Raw genomic sequence first — 17,010 nt, 5'->3', positions numbered from 1 at the left:
CAATCTGTCAGCGTTCTCTGGGTAAAAAAAAGTCAAACAGCGATTGAATGGAGCCCATCTGTGAAACTTGAGTTCAGACTCTTGCCCCAGGCAATTTCAGACAAAGCCATAATTTTCAGAGCAATAATATATCATAATATAAAAATAGACACCTTGTGACCAACAGGCTGTAAAGCAAGCCAAGCTCTCCAGAGAGCTCTGCCTCCAAGCCCTGTTCTCCCTGGGGGTGGAGGTGGCGGTGAGAATAAAGTTCTACTTACAGGACCAAAGAGTTTCTCCAAAGTCCAGGGCTCCTCAGTCACAAGCGAAGGGAGAATTTAAGAAACCAGGATTCAAAATGCCTCCCCTTTTAAGGGTTAGAGATTAGCAGCCCAAGTCGGCAGGGCAGTGCAGTCTGGATTCTTTCTTCCCTCTCTCACTCTCCGTGTCTCTCCGCGTCTCTAAATGAAATGCACTTCGAGGTTTTAGTGGGTGTTTCCCACGTCTCCGGCCAAGTAAGTCCCCATTTGTTGTAACCCAATGCTCAGCCTGATGATGTCAACCACTCAACTCCCTTGCTCAGTTTCCACCTCTCTGTCAACGGGGGAGATCCATTTCCTCTGGACAATGAGCCAGGGGGCTGTAACTGCATCCCAGGCCGTCACATTTGCCTAACATCCTTCCTTCAATTTTCAACAGCGCAGCCTTAGTGACAAAAGGCTTCCTATCCACTCACTGGGCCAGGGCTCCTGGCCTAAGTCCCTTTGCCTTGTAGTCACTGCTGACGGAGGGCGATCTAGTTTGCTTTGCTGGGTTTTAATTCACTTCTTTGGTGTGTAATACCCTCATTAGGGTGGAGATCTGCATCCCCACTCCACTTCACCCTCATTTCCTTCTGCTCAATTTTCCAAGTTGTTCAATTTCTCCACCAAGTTTCCTAAGTGCATGCTGGGCACAGTGTTAGGTTTGTCCCTCACATAGGGGAGATGACACATATCCAAGTGCAAGGCTCAGAAGGAGCGCTGGTCTATTGCCTGGAGAACTCAGGTTCTGGTCTCAATTGCACTCCTAACTGAATGAATGACCTCAAGCAAGTCACCTCTCTCCCTGGACCTCAGTTTCCCCATCTATAAAATGATGGTTTTGGGGTCTCCCACTTCTGAAATTCAATGACTAAGGAGCTTACCAACAAATGCAACATAAAAAATTTTACTACAAGCTGGCTGACTACACTTGAGGGAGGGAAGAACCTGTGATAGGTCAGAGGCCAATGCCCATGATGCCAGGTTTGGCCTGGCTCCTCAACCCCCTTTGCGGTGGAGCTGAACTGTTTCTCTAGGAGAAAACCCCAGAGAATTCACTGCACAAGCCCTGGGAGACATGGAAAGAGGCAGCATAAACTACCAGATAAGATAAAGGAGCATGAGAACTGTCCTTAGGGATTAAAATGGAACGGCAATGATTAGAAGAGACCATAATAATCTCTTGCATTTGTACAGGCTTCCAGGGGAAGACAAACAGAAACCTCTGTACTTCTTGTACAGAGGGAAGCAGTGTTACATGTATATTGCTTATAGGCATCAATTTGGGAACCAGAGATATGGATCTGAGTCCTGTTTGACTTAACTTCTCTGAATTTTTTTTAAACTATAAAATAGGGTAATAGGAACTCCCTTTTAGGACTGTAAGAATTGAAGAAAACATGCAAGGGAACTGAACGTATCTGCACATACTAAGTGTTGATAGATGGTAGCTTTGTTTTCATATATAATCTCATCTGATTCTTGTTTTAGGAGAATTAGTACCCAGGGGCTGAATTATTTAATCTGCTTTTCCTAGATAGGAAAATGAAACACAGAGAAGTCAAGTAATATGCCCAAGGTAACAAAGCTCAAGATTAAAGGCCCAGACCTAGAAACTGAGTATTTAACTCCTTAGGCCAGCACACGTGCCACACACATGCCAATGATACTTCTCAAAATGGTTACTTCTCTGAGTATGGCTCTTATTTCTAATTGGGATCATTTCTACTTAGAAAAATGAGCTAAACTTATTCAAACAAATGAGGAAGGGGTGGGTTCAGACAGGTCAGTGGAGAACTGAGGTAGTCAATCTATTGCCTAAAGGAAACACTAGAGGCCACTAGGTAAGAGGGGGTACTTACTTGCATTGCTACCAAAACACCATATGACTTGAAGGAAGTCTGGGCATTAGTCGCCCCTCCCTCCAAAGGGCAGATTTGATTTGTCTTAAACCTACTTGGATGGGAAGTTGGGATTGGAACTCTTGGGAAAGAAGAAGCTATTTATAGATGGGGGTAAGGCTGTGGGAGTTTGTGACTTAACAAAAATTTTATTTTATTTATTTTTTAAAAGATTTTATTTATTTATTCACGAGAGATATATATAGAGAGAAGCAGAGACACAGGCAGAGGGAGAAGCAGGCTCCATGCAGGGAGCCTGACGCGGGACTCAATCCCGGGACTCCAAGATTACACCCTGGGCTGAAGGCAGGCGCTAAACCACTGAGCGGTGGAATCCCCAACAAAAATTTTAATTCTCAAAATCTTTGATGCTGTAATCATGAAGGACCAAGCAAACAGACTATATGTTAGGAGGGAGTTTGCCAATCTGAAGGCTTTCCCACAAGTTGGTGTGGGGCTGCGGTGGAATGAAAAGAACTCCAGCCTGTTAAGTCATAGAGAACAGCAGTTAGCAGCTCAGAGAGACCTGGGTTTCCTTCCCGTCTCTGGACCTTCTAGCAGTGGATGGTCTTGGGCAAATCAACTTCTGTGTAAAGTGCAAACAATAATAGCACTTACCCTACAAGGCTCTTGTGTGGATTAAGTGCCTGGCACATAATACAGGTTCAAAAATATGTGGAAAAAAAAACTTGCAAAAAAAATAAGTTACGACATCCTAAAGTAAAGACATTATTTTCTAATTCTGACTCAGTGTCACCATCCTCTACCCTGAGACTGATGTAACAGTAAATGAGTAAGGTCAAGAATGTCAGGAAACCAGAAGAAGGACCCATTATTTCTCTAGAAGGTCAGAATGAATAAGGACACCGAGAACTGTCAGGCGTGTTCTCAGCAGCAATACTCAGCTTGGAAGGCCTGGAGGTGGAGGCTGAGGCCATTGTCTGGCCGAGCCTTTACTCCAGAGGCTCAAGTGGGCATCAGGAAATGAGCTGGGCCCTGGACAGGTCAGTTTGCCAAAATCACTCTCAATGCTTTGAAATCATGTTTTGTTATTTGAACAAAAATAATAGGTAAGGAGCCCATTCATAAAAACAAACATGTTGGGGCACCTGGGTGGTTCAGTGGTTGAGCATCTGGCCTTTGGCTCAGGTCGTGATCCCGGGGGTCCTAGAATCCAGTCCCCACTTCGGGCTCCTTGCATGGAGCCTGCTTCTCCGTCTCTGCCTCTCTGTGTCTCTCATGAAAAAATAAATAAAATATTAAAAAATAAATGAATAACTAAATAAATAAAATCTTAAAAATAAAATAAAAAATAAAAACAAAAACAAAGATGTTGTTTTCTTTGACCACATATATTTTGTAACACTTGCATGGCTGACTGAATAATGTACACCTATGTCAGAATCCATGGAGAGAACAGACAACACCAGCACGTCATTCTGCCTTCTGACAGTGGCAGATACACTCTGTGGACTGGGGTCACGCTCTGTGCTGAGTATTCTATAAACACCACCTTCTATGATCCTTACAACTATCAGGAGCAGGAGGTTTACTATGCCCTCCTCTTAAAGCTACGGAGACCAATGCTGCTGAGGCTGACCAACCTGCACAAGGCTCACGGGAGTGAGTGACAGAGCCTGGGGCCAGGCCTGTATTCTGAGTCCCTTCCTCTACTGCTCTTGAAAGAGTTGCCCTCCAGGAAAGCTGGAGTTCTTCACAGCCAGCAGTATCATCTCCACCTGAGGATAAAGGAAACTCCAGCTGCTTCTGAGCACACAGCTGGTCTGAAGGGCTCAGATAACCACTTTTGCCACAAAGCTGCCCTTAATTCTGACCCCTCACCCTTAGCCTGGAAGGGGTCTCTCTCCCTCTAAATTTCCTTAGTACTTTATCTGTTTCTCTCTCAAGAAACTTAACCTTTTTTCCTCTATGAGACATATTTATTTCTGAGCAGACTTCATTCAGCTGCTAGAATTTGAGCTTCTTATGGAAAAGCTGTGTTTAATTTATGAGCATTTTGTACATGAGACACTGATTAAAATAAGGAAATCTATAAATAATGAAAACTTCTAACGGACGTTTACCATATGCCAGATAATATTCTAATTACTCTATATAAATTCTCATTTAACCCCCATGACGGTCCTATGAGATAGGCATTACTATCTCCACCTGACCAATGAGGAAATTCTAGACATAGATCAGTCATGTAACTTGTTCAGCTGGCAACTGGTATCTGTTGAAAGGAGTACATGATAAATTCTGGGCACCACAGCTGATCTTCTAGTCCAAACAACTGCTGCAAAATGCACTTAGCTTTTCAGTGTATCAAAGGTAGATTTCAGTTGTCATGCCATTTCAAACTCACTTATTCACTGTCACACAGCTGGAAGATCCCCATTTTTTTCTAGACATAAGTGAGAAGTATACTGATTGAGACTTACAGTTGTAAATATAGATTTTGTTTTCTTTCCAATTATAATTGCTTATTGTAAAAAAAAAAAAAAAAAAAAAAGGAAATACAGAAGAGCAGGAAAGAAGGGAGGAAAATCCTCCATAATCTTACCACCCAGAAGTAACCAGTTAACCTGCTGGCATATGGACCCAAAAAAGAACCGTATCTACACTGAAAACAATGTTTTGGGGTGCTTGGGTGGTTCAGCTGGTTAACTGTCTGACTTGATTTCAGCTCACGTCTTGATCCCAGGGTGGTTACTTCAAGTCCCACATTATACGTGGAGCCTACTTAGAAAAACAACAACAACGTTTTAAAATCAGACACTTGAGTCATTTGGGGGTGGAGAGAAGTCAATACCATAAAAGATGAAAAAGAAATGTTTGACTTTTTTTTTCTGGTTTTGGAGGACACTTGGCTGCTTTCTCTGCAGGATTTGCGGTTCTGAGGGGCCACCTCCTAGCCCCCTAGGACAGCTGTTGATGCAGCCACTAAGCCCAGTGGAGGGATGGCAGAAGAGAAGCTTGATCCCAGAAAGTATATACCTAAAAAATGGGTAGGTTCACAGGATACTTCCCTTCTAGTATGAGACTGGGCATTCTTATCCTTTGAAGGACCCCCAGTCTAACTGCTAGTCAGGTGTCCCAAATCAAAGTGTACTGTTCAGTGTGGTACATGGAGCTTCTAGCAGCTTTCCACATAAGGCTGAGGCCTAGGTGGCAAAGAGACAACCAATTCCAGAGGAAATAAGGGCCTATCTCCTAAAAGGAGGTTTTTATTACTGTTTACTAGTAGAGGAAAGAAAAAGTATCACAGGGCATTTGAGGAAAACCAACAGCATGACAGAAACTAAAAAAAAAAAAAAAAAAAAAAAGAAACTAAAATAAAGAGAAAATGGACACTTATGGGAAAGAAAATTCTGACAAGTGAAAACCCTTAAAAAAAAAATTCGGGCAGCCCGGGTGGCTCAGTGGTTTAGCACCGCCTTCAGCCCTGGGTGTGATCCTGGAGAGCCGGAATCGAGTCCCATGTGGGGCTCCCTGCATGGTGCTTCTCCGTCTGTCTGTGTCTCTGCCTCTCTCTCTCTCTCTCTCATAAATAAATAAATAAATAAATAAATAAATAAATAAATAAATAAATAAAAATCTTTAAAAAGAATTCTATGTCATCAGAGAGATTCTGAAGATACCACGTCCACAAAACAAGCTGACAAAACCAGGCTCTTGGAAATTAATAATATAAATACTGAAATTAACACTTCAGGAGAAAAACTGGAAAATAAAATCTTTCAAAACACAGTACAGGGAAAAAAATATTTACAGGATAAAAAGGAATTTTGATATAGAACAATAATCCAGGAAGCTCAACATCAGACTGAAATAGGAATTCCAGAGAAAGAGAGGCACCTGGGTGACTCAGTAGTTAAGCATCTGCCTTTGGCTCAGGTCGTGATTCTGGGGTCCTGGGACTGAGTCCCACATTGGGCTCCCTGCAAGGTGCCTGCTTCTCCCTCTGCCTGTGTCTCTGCCTCTCTCTCTCTGTGTCTCTCATGAATAAATAAATAAAACCTTAAAAAAAAAAAAGAGGAATTCCAGAAAAGAATATAATGTACAATAGGAAGTCATCTAAGAAACTATGAAGTCTTAAAAAGGGGGGGGGGTGGTGGCACGTGGGGGGGTGGCAATTGGGTGGCTCAGTGGTTGAGCATCTATCTGCCTTTGGCTTAGGTCATTGATCCCTGGGTTCTGGGACTGAGTCCCCCATCAGGCTCCCTTCAGGGAGCTTGCTTCTCCCTCTGCCTGTCTCTTCCTCTCTCTGTCTCTCATGAATAAATAAATAAATCTTAAAAAAAAAAAAAAAAAAAAGGAAGAAAGAAAGAAACCATGAGGAAACTTTCCCAGAGTTTAAAGTTACATCTTTGAACTGAAAAGTGTATCAAGTGCTGAGGAGGAGAGTCTATCATGCCTACATGTAGTCTTCTAACCTTTCAGAATTCAAAAGGAAAAAAAATCCCATGTTTCTAGAGATACAAACTGTGTCAAAAGAAAAGAATCAGACTCCTTCTGAGCCACACTGGCTGCCTGAAGACAACGGAACAATGCTTTCGAAGGGGAAAGTTCTAAAGGAAAATGACTTGGAACCCAGAATTTATCCTCAGCTAGGCAAAATAAAGACATTTTTGAGACATGCAAGGACTTAGAACTGTTTCTCCCTTGGGTACTGTTTTCTCAGTAAACTTCTGGAGAATATACTTTAATCTAAATGAGGGTTTAAACTATAAAGTAGGATTTGAAAGCAGGGATCTAACAAGAGATGGAAGACACCAAGGATGAAGAGGAGGATAACTCCAGACCCCCAACTGATCTACAGACCAGGAGGGCACCAGTCTGACTAGAGCAGGAGGGTAGGAGGCTCCAGGAAACCAGAGTTGTGGGGCCCCCTGACAGGCCTGCCGGAAACTGTACTGAGAGTCCACAGGAAAGTGTGGGAAGCCTCTGCAGTAAGAAACAACAAGGAAAACTGACCATATTTAAGAAGAAGCTGTTATTAAGTCCAGGAAAAGTCTACAGAAAAGAAAAACAACCAAAAAGTTACTGGCTCAGCAGTAAACAATATTTATAATGCCATAATGCTATAAATCACTGAATACTGATTTAAGCAAAAAACTGTGATATCTGGAGAAAAAGGAAAAGAAGTGTGAAGGGGGCTCTGGTGCATGTAAAAAAGCTAAAGCCTCATGAACCATCCTAGGGGGTCATTAGGTGACACATAAAATTGATAAAGAAAAAGCAGTATGGTAGTATGTGGTCCTTGTTTGAATCTGATTTGAATAAAGAAATACTTAGAATTTGTTAATCAGCAATCTTTGCAAGTAATAAGGGATTATTTTATGTGTAATAATGGTAGTGTAGTTGTTTTTTAAAAAAGCAGTCCTTGTTCTCTTAGAGATACATGCTGAAGTAGCTATTGATGAAATGACATGATGTCTAAAATTTATTCCAAAATTATCCAATGGCAGGAGGAAAAGTGGCTACAGGCATACATGAAACAAAAGGTCATGATTCTTGAAGCTAGGTAATGAGTGGTACGTGACAACTCAATTTATTATCCTAATATTGTATATGTCTGAAAATTTCCATAATAAAGAATGTTCACAGAGATAGCTGAATAAGCATATTATTTGGATATATGGAAGTAATATTAGAACAAACAGCCAGCAGGATCAAAAGGGTATCCCTTTGGGAGCAGGGCAGGAGGCCGGGGAGAGGGCTGGGGGCAGGAGACAGCTCTTTTCAGTACAAGTTTATAATGGTATTTGATCTTAAAAAGAATAAAGCAAACCTATGAGAATGTGCCATTTTGACAAAAACAATTTTTTTAAAGATTATTTATTTGAGAGAGAGAGAGAGAAAGAATAGGGGTAGGGGGAGAGAGAGAGAGAGAAAGGGAGAGAGAGAATCTCAGGCTCCCCACTGAGTGCGGAGCCTGATGCAGAGCTTGATCCCACCACCCAGATCATGACCCAACCCAAAAATCAAGAGTCAGACACTTAACCCACTGAGCCACCCAAGTGTCCCAAAACACAATTAATTTAATTTTTTTAAAAAGATTTTACTTATTTGAGAGAGAGAGAGCAAAAGCAGGGGAAGGGACAGGACAAGCAGACCCCCCCTCTGAGTATAGAACCTGACATGGGGCTCAATCCCAGGTCCCTGAGATCATGATCTGAGCCTAAATCAGACACTTAACCAACTGAGCCACCCAGGCATCCAACACAATTAACTTTAAAAAAGAAATGGGAGGTGGGAGAAGTGTGTCTGGCTGGCTTGGTTACTGCAGCATGCACTCTTGCTCTTGGGGTTGTGAGTTCAAGCCCCACATTGGATGTAGAGATTACTGGGGAAAAAAAAGAAAGAAAGAAATGGAGGGAACAATGGAAGGGCTAAAAGCAGATGTTGCCTCAGGTGAGGGGGTAAGCAAGAAGTAAATCTGGACCTGGCAGATTTTTAAAGAAATGATGTTAATATATTACTATGATTTTTAAAAAATGTTATCTATTTTTATTAGTTATTGCCATCAGCTTTTAGCTGGGCCTTTTGCTAATCTTGACATCTACAAACTGAATCTGTTTCTCCAGGTCAAGAATCCTGAATAACCCAGAGTAAGTATCTTACATTAAATGTAATAATAATCATCACTGTGATTTAATAATTATCTACCACTTGTCAGTGCTTTATATGTTATCTCTAAACTTTACAACACTCTTGGAAGCCAGTATCATATTCCCATTTTACAGACGGTAAGGTTAAGGTTGAGAGACACATCAGCCATGTGCTTGAGATTACAGAGTAGAAGGGCAGGCTCGTTGAGACTCCTTCCACTACCCTATCTCTCCTTTATACTCTACTAGTTTGGGATAGTCCAGAAAGTACTTTAATATCCACCCTGTCATCCAATCCATGAAGCAGGAGAGACAGAATTATCTATACTTGGCAGAAAGTTAGGTAACTTGCCTGAGTATCCAGGTTTTCTGATCCTTAATTCAGTACTTTTGTATCAACCCTACCATCTGCCCCCAAACAAAATGTTATTCGTAACCTCCTCAGAGGCATATGACATAAGAGTCACTGTAAATGAATGCAGCTGAAGCAGGAATTTTAAAAAGAGACTTATTTTTTCCAAAGGAAATATAGTAATAAACCATGGAATGTCCTTAGTTGCTCTAATGTCAGCATTTTACTTGAGCCCTCAAAGGGGTTCTGAAAATGTCAGCAGCCTGTCTTCCTGGCATAAAGCAGATCAGCTGCTGGCATAGGCAGCCCGCAGCAGTTCTGACAGCTAGTGCCACTCTTCTTGGCTCCAAAAGAAAGGAATGAGCCATGCATGCTTCGGCCCTGGAAAAAAAAAAGTCTGTGTTCTCCTAAATCTACTTAAGTCAATGGCCATGTGGCCCCAGGGTTTTTTATAATTGCCAGGAACCTCAGATTGGTGCTAGTCTAGAGCAGAGTGAGTTTATAAAGCCGTAGGACAGGCTGGGTCAGGGTGGGAGCCCAAAGTGGGGAATTGAAGGGCCTGAATGTCTGCCCTCTGGTCATCTCAAACCCTGGGTAGCTGATGGCCCTGCCTGGCAAAGAAGGAGATTAAGAGTTGGGCACAAGTGCCATGAGCTTGGCTAGAGAAGCTGCTCCCTGGCTGTTCTGGCATCTGAACAATGGCCAAGCAGCAGCTAGAGGGAATAAGCTGTTTACTCGAGTTCAAACTATTTATAGTACCAGCAATCTGCACATATTTGGATGACAAATCTCTGGATTTCAAGTGAGCGGTGCTTTGCTCCTGGACAATTTCATCAAACACATTCCCTCCCCACGCCGCCCCCGGACCCCTTCGCTCACACATGTTGCCCTCAGGATGTTTTATTTAAGTTGCTGAGTTTAAAAAGATCAAGATCATAAAAAGAAATCACATTTTAAGAACAAGCGACTTTTAATCCTTTTGCTTATGAACTTAAACCACATTATATCATTTTCTTTAGGCCTTGAATCAGAAATTAAATTCTAATATATGTGTATTCTATAAAAAAAATCACTAAAATTAAAACAGTATCTGAATGAGCTTTGTAATTTAACAGGTATTTTATCACCATAATGATGCTAAGCCCCACTTGAGACCTGCAAAAAGAATATTTCTTACGACACCGGTTTAGAACGATAAAAGGCTGTTACAGAACAGATCCACCAACAATATGTAATCATATACACATTACAAACAAACAAAAGAGGTCCTACACACCGCTTCTGTGGCAGCTGCAGCTGCAGGGACAGTGCTCCCAATGACCCTGTCCCTGGCACAAGCCACACAGGAGAGGGGTCTGATGGGAACAAAAAGATGTGCAGAGCCTTCTGCATGGTTTTAACTCACAGAAGGTTATTATTACACCCTTGCCAACACATTTGTTTGGAAAAACCAGCCTACCTCTAAAAGCTGCCTAGATTTTTATAGCAAAGGCAATGCTGATCAGCCACCTCCCCTGAGCCAGGCACTGGCTAATTCCAAAGGGGAAACATGGTTGTTAATCAACATGTATACTGGCTAACATGCTGGCAGCTTCCAGTCCTATCACATGATGCAGGCAGGAACTGGCAGAGAGGAAAGGGCACTGAGTGAGAAGAAAAGTTTATAGTATAGGGGGTGATGCTGGACAATGAAGGGATTCCTCCAAGAGACTAACTTGTTTCCTTATTTTTGCCCCCCACTAGGGAAGCTCTTTAGAAGGCAAACAGAAAGGTCTCCAAGATAATCTTTAGATTAATCCCACTTTTTAAAATCACACAGGAGAAAAGGGTGGTAAGGGTGAAGGAATGAAGTATGTTTGTAATATGGAGGAAATGTAAATTATTTGAGAAATTTTTTGCTGGTCAGTTGGTCAATATTGACCAAAGACTTTAATGCATGCAATTTTGATCCCATGTCTCTACTTCTAGGAATTGAAAGAATATCCTCATCATTCAGACCTTAGCTAAAATGCCACCTTTTGGGGACTTCCCCAACCCACTCATCCTCAGGTAACCACCCATCTACCTATCACATCACTTAAAAAAATTATTTATTTGAGAGAGAAAGAGAGCACCAAGTGGAGGAAGGGTCAGAGGGAGACAGAGAAGCAGACTCTGTGCCACTGAGCACAGAGCCCGACACAGAGCTCGATCCCAGGACCCCGAGATCATGACCTGAGCTGAAGACAGATGCCCCACATTACTTTAATTGCCTGCACAGCACTGCTATTTTTCTTGTTCATTTATCTGTGTACTGTTCGCCTTCACTCATCATCTCATTTAATCCTCACAGCCACAAGAGGCTTCTGTTCTTATCCCATTTTACAGATGAGCAAAATGAGGCACAGTTTAAGTCTAGTGAGTGACTAGCAAGTGGCAGTAGGAATATAAACACTGCTATGCATGAACACAAAGCCCATGCTCTTAACTACCTCCCTCAAAATAAAACAGAAGTTTCAATATGCATAGTTTTTGACCAAGCATTATAGTTCTGGAAATTTGTTAGGTGGAGGTAATCAGACAAGAACAATGGTTAAATACATGTTTACTTACTGCAGGCTACCTATAGAAGCAAATATTGGAAATATGTTTAGCAAGTCTTCAGTTATAAGCCTCAAGTTTACTTTTTGGTAAACAAGGGGCTCCATCTCAGAGACACTGTGAAGATTTAATGAGACAAAGCACATCACATGGCTCATAATCAGTCTTTTACTATTGTTGTTATATGCATTTACATCTCTAAAATGATGTACAATATACCAAATTGTTATCAGAGGCTATCTCTGGACAGCAGGATTATGGCAGGAGGGGTGTTTTTTGTTTGTTTGTTTGTTTTGTTTTATTTCATTAACTAAATTGTGTACTTCCATGTTGTTCTAATTTTTATAAAATTCATACTGATGTCACAGTCAAAAAAATAAATATATGACTATTTTTCAAAAGAAGAATATGAAGAAAAAGTTAAAGAAATGTGGAGGAGGAAACTTAGTTTATGGGACAGTGAGGGAAGCCAGTTTAGTAGATCTCAAACTAAAAATGTTCCTCCTCTTTTGTTCTATCTTTGTTTGATCTTCAGTGGGCTTATAGGTCCTACCCCACTGCAAAGGCCTACATTCACAGTGAAGTAAGTCAGGGAGATTCTTATTAAGAACATAGACCTACAGAATTATTCAGATGGATTCAAGAAATCTGAAAAGATGTTAAAATATATATACAAAAGGAAAAAAAAATATTTATATCCACATCTGCCTTCTGAAGAGAAAGGCTGTCAAATGGGAGGCCTTTTTAGCTACTGGTCACCTTTCTGAGTTCAGCCATGCAAAAAAATAACAAAAGCTCAAGGTTGCCAAGTAGCTCTGCACAATAAAGAAAGGATAACTGAATTCCAAGGGAAATCTGTAAGGAATAAAGGAAGGGGAAGGAGAAAGGAGCCAGGGAGATGCCAGAGGTCCAGGGTCTGGGGCTCCCAAATCACCAACAAAGCTGGTAACAACACTGACAAATGCTTTCTGTGAGTGTATTCTTTGTTATTGATGGAAACCAAGAAAGGACTGAGTTTCAATTCTGAACTGACAGGTTAAGAAACAGGAAAGAGAGGAGAAGGAGATGACTGAGAAAACACCTTCACCCCCAAGGAATCTGCAGAATCTTGGGGGAAACTTCAGACTTCCACAGGACTGTAAACAAGGAGTCAAGCTGATCCTATCTACATCTTAAGGTGCTAACGAATCAGAGGTATATATGGTTTGCCTATCAAAAGGGATCAAGGAAAAAAAAGGGGGGATTAAGGAACAGACTGATATGTGTTTGGGCACAAAAATAAATCAACTCATCTACCCTTCCACACCACTGAAAAGCTTTTCACAATTTGTGTGGTGTTGCTAACTCATTTTGGGTCACATATTCCTTTGAGAAGGTGATGAAAACAAAGACCTGCTCTTTAGATAATGCACACCTTTAAATGCATATCATTTCAAGAGGTCTGTTGAACCTGTGGAGGCCATTTCTGGGATGCTCACTGTAGGAAAACTGCAACAGCACTGACTGATATTGCTTGTTGTTGACAATGGATACTCCAAGCCACCTTGTAGTTTATGCAGAAAGTACTAGAACACCGCTGACATCTATTGATTTATAAACATTTGTTGGAAACCTAATACACATAATCCTAAAGGTATAAACGTAAATGCAAAGTGATACCTCTACTCACAAAGGTATAATCTACTGAGGGAAGGAAAGACTATAGACTGTTATGATAGGGTAGGATAAGCCAGACTGTACATTTCAGACTAAGCTCACCCCTCAACTTTCTTTTTGGCCCCAGGACTGACTCCCTAACTACAAATGGAACAACAGGTGGAAACGAGTGACATGAATATGGAGCACAAGCAGAGGAAAGCAACAAGATGCCAAGGCACTGGGGCCATTTTAAATAGCCAGCCTGCTATTTTGTGGACTTCGATTTCTCTGTGTCTACATAAAAATATCTCCAAAAAACAAAAACCAAAAACGAGAGCTTTTCTCTTTAATAAACAGTAACCACAGATTTTTTAAAATGCCACTTTAAGAAAAAGTAATTGACAAACTAAGATTGTTCTGAAAAATCTATGTGAAGAGAAGCCTACAATCCACATTGCTGGTTTGCATTGTTAGATCAGCAAATATTTATTGAGCTCTGAAATAATCATGTCTGATGTTTGCATTACATAGGACCTTTTACACAAGATTATCTCATTTTTTTCTGCAAAATATCTTGTAAATGCTTATATTTAAGGGCATAGTGACTCGATAATTTACAGGTTGTAAGTCCTGCAGCCAAAATCAAAATACAGACCTACCTACCTTTTCCTAAACGCCCAGGAAAAATGACAGCAATGCCAGATACAGGAAGGGCAGGGGAGGTAACAGTCTTGAGAGTCAGAGTGGAGAGGACATGTTAATGTGGCACCAGGATAAGCCTGGGTGTTGAAATCAGATGCACTTGAGGGGTGCCAGGGTGTATCAGTTGGTTAAGCATCTATCTTCAGCTCCAGTCATAATCTTGGAGTCCCAGGATGGAGTCCCATATTGGGCTCCCTGCCCAGCCAGGAGTCTGCTTCTCCCTCTGCCCCTCATCCTGCTCATGAGCTCTCTCTGTCATTACCTCTCAAATAAATAAAATCTTCAGGAAAAAAAAGAGAAAGAAATCAGATGTACTTGGGAAAAAATCCTGGCTCCCTCCTCCACTTAGGAGCTATGTAACCTCAGGCAAATCACTTGACTCTCTGAATTCTGAGATCTCATTTGTAAAATGAAGAAAATAATAGCATCTATCTCATCTGAATGTAGGAAGATAGAGGGAAGAACAGGAGGTAGAGTGGAGGGGTGCTAACTACTTCTTTTCTACAGAGGGGACTCGAGACAATAGCAAAGGCATCAACACTGACTACCATTTCAGCCAACACAAGGGATCCCAAAACCGTCTTGCCAAAACACCTCAAATGATGGATGGGTGCCATCACCCTAGCAAATATGTCAAATGTAATCCTGAGCTTAAAAGCCAGCATGGGAAGTTTTCTGAGGTCAAATAAGAAGCACAAGTTTAGCAAGATGAGATAAGCACTGGAACGTTTAAAGACATCTGCTGTTTAATGATACAAAGCTACTTATAAAGTTAACTGTCTAAAAACATAAATAAAGAAAAAATAAGTATGTGTGTGTAGGAATCTTATTTACAATTTTGGAGGTAACTACCACAATCACTAAAAACCATTAAAGTAAGGAAGAAGTCTCTTTCAAGAGGAAGCTGGCTAAGTGAAGAGGGAGACTTCCCCCTCCCTTTTTTTCTCTGTGTATCTTTCTGTTCTATGGAAGTGTTTATTTTTATGTACAAGTAATACTTTTCTAATTTTTGTTAAACTGGCAAAGGAAGGAAGGTTGTAGAACTCTGCCATCACCAACCATAGAAAAGAGTAATGGGATGAATAACATAAATCTGAATTTCAGAAGGAAAAAAATCAGCTTTACGATGACTGGCATAGGTATTCTACTTTAAATGTACCTTATCAATGATTTATTTTGAATGATAACACCCAGTGCTGTGGAGATATGGGAAAATATAGGTTAAGAATGGAAAATGGTGCAACAGTCCTAAAAGGCAATTTGACAACACGTGCTGAAATCCTTAAGATCCTACATGCACAGGGGTATATGGGAACTTTCTGTACTTTCTGCTTAATCTTGCTTGAACCTAAAACTAGTCTAAAAAATAAAGTTTACTAATTAAGAAATATATATATGCATGCCAGGTCATTTGACTTCTAAGACTTTATCCTGGGAGAGATCATTAGAGGATGAGTGCAAAGACTGGACACAGGTTGTTGACTTCAGCAATGCTTATAAGACTGAAAGACTGAAAATAATTCTAGAAGTCATAATTAGGAACTGCAAAGTGCACTTTTGGTATACCTGCAGAATGGCATATTATGCAGTTATAATGCGATCTACAGAAGAATATCTCAAGACATGAGAAAAATCATCTTATTTTAATGTTAAGATGTATATAATAGAGGCCCATGGTCGTAAAAGGGAAAACAGTATTTTGCATAAAAAAATAACACTCCAAAAAAAAAAGTAACACTCCAGTTAACTTTTATTATCTTCTTTTAGTATGTTGGCATTTTATTTTATTTTTAAAAGAATTTATTTGAAAGAGAGTAAGAGTGAGAGGTTCCACACTCAGTGGGGAGTCTGCTTCTCCCTGACACAGGGCTCAATCCCAGGACCCCAAGATCATGATCTGAGCCACCCAGGAGCCCTAGTCTGTTGGCACTTTAAATGTTGCTTTTTGTAATAAAAATACAGTATTCTATAAAAAGAAAAAATATAAAAAGTTGTTTTTAAGTTCCTTTGGACAACGCATACCAAGAAAAGAGAAAATAAAATATGGAAGAAAATGGAGGAACTTTTAAAAAGCAAGATGATAAGGAGAGAGAAGGGGCCAGGATCTGTGAGATGGAAGTGCCCTGGGCAAGTCTCTGAGTTCCTCAGCCAGAGTCCTGCTTCCAAAGCTTTGATGGGAAAATCACAGAGAAAGGACCCCAGAGCTTTCTTCTCATTTTCCATGACTGATTGCATCGCTCCTGGCATGTTGATGGTAATTACACATCCACTGGATTTCAGTACAACTAAAGATTAGATCAAGAACAAGGCTGTTAGTCCACAGAACTAAAGGTAACTTCAAACTAATCTGCACCAATGCCATGATTTACAGCAAACAGAGGCTATTTATTGAAGAGCTGCGAAGAAGCTATTGTGTCCACAGAAGAAAATTCTTAGCTGGGAAAAGATTCCAGGCCTGAAGCAGAGCAGTCTTTAAAAGAGAGCAGGCTTACAGAAGATAAAAGGGATTCTCTCCTCCCTTTCGGAGAGGACTGGGGCTGTTGGCCCAGAGATAACAAGACTCTGTAGATACTTACGCTGAAGCTTTTAGAAGTCCCAATAAGGAAAACAAAAAGAAAGGTGATGTGCTTGAAGAGTAATTTAAACAACAAATTAGACAGAAACTAGAGGAAACTGAACAAAAAGCTCATTAATAGTGTGAATTTGAAAGAAGAAAATCAGATGGCACAGTAACACTGGAACTTCTCCATTCTGTGGATCCCATGATAGGAGAATCAGGCTACTGCCTTGTAAGATGGGGCATAAAAACAGAAGACTTCAGTGTGGGCTAAATATATTACATGGGGTCAAAGAAGAGAAAAAAGTTAGACCTGAATCACAGTCCCTACAATTCGTCTACACCCAACTACTAACTCTGTATGTGCAAATATCACCAAGGA

General features: G+C 40.8%; 1 protein-coding gene across 7 annotated transcripts in view; it reads right to left on the bottom strand.

The window, feature by feature from the left end:
* Nucleotides 1-17,010, bottom strand: part of PKIG (cAMP-dependent protein kinase inhibitor gamma) — a 100,401-nt gene that overhangs the window by 32,681 nt on the left and 50,710 nt on the right. For 2 of the 7 annotated variants that reach the window (XM_038572417.1, XM_038572416.1), the window contains exon 1: nucleotides 261-456. The exons of 3 other annotated variants lie outside the window; for them this stretch is intronic. The gene's annotated coding sequence lies outside the window, so the exon portion shown is untranslated. Of the gene's footprint in view, nucleotides 1-260; nucleotides 550-17,010 lie in introns of those variants that run through there. 2 more of the 7 variants (XM_038572413.1, XM_038572415.1) reach the window with 2 other exon arrangements.

Source organism: Canis lupus, chromosome 24 (assembly GCF_011100685.1).
Source record: "Canis lupus familiaris isolate Mischka breed German Shepherd chromosome 24, alternate assembly UU_Cfam_GSD_1.0, whole genome shotgun sequence".
NCBI lineage: Eukaryota > Metazoa > Chordata > Mammalia > Carnivora > Canidae > Canis > Canis lupus.
The sequence above is the reverse complement of the archived record's forward strand: the minus strand, read 5'-3'. Positions and strand labels throughout refer to the sequence as shown.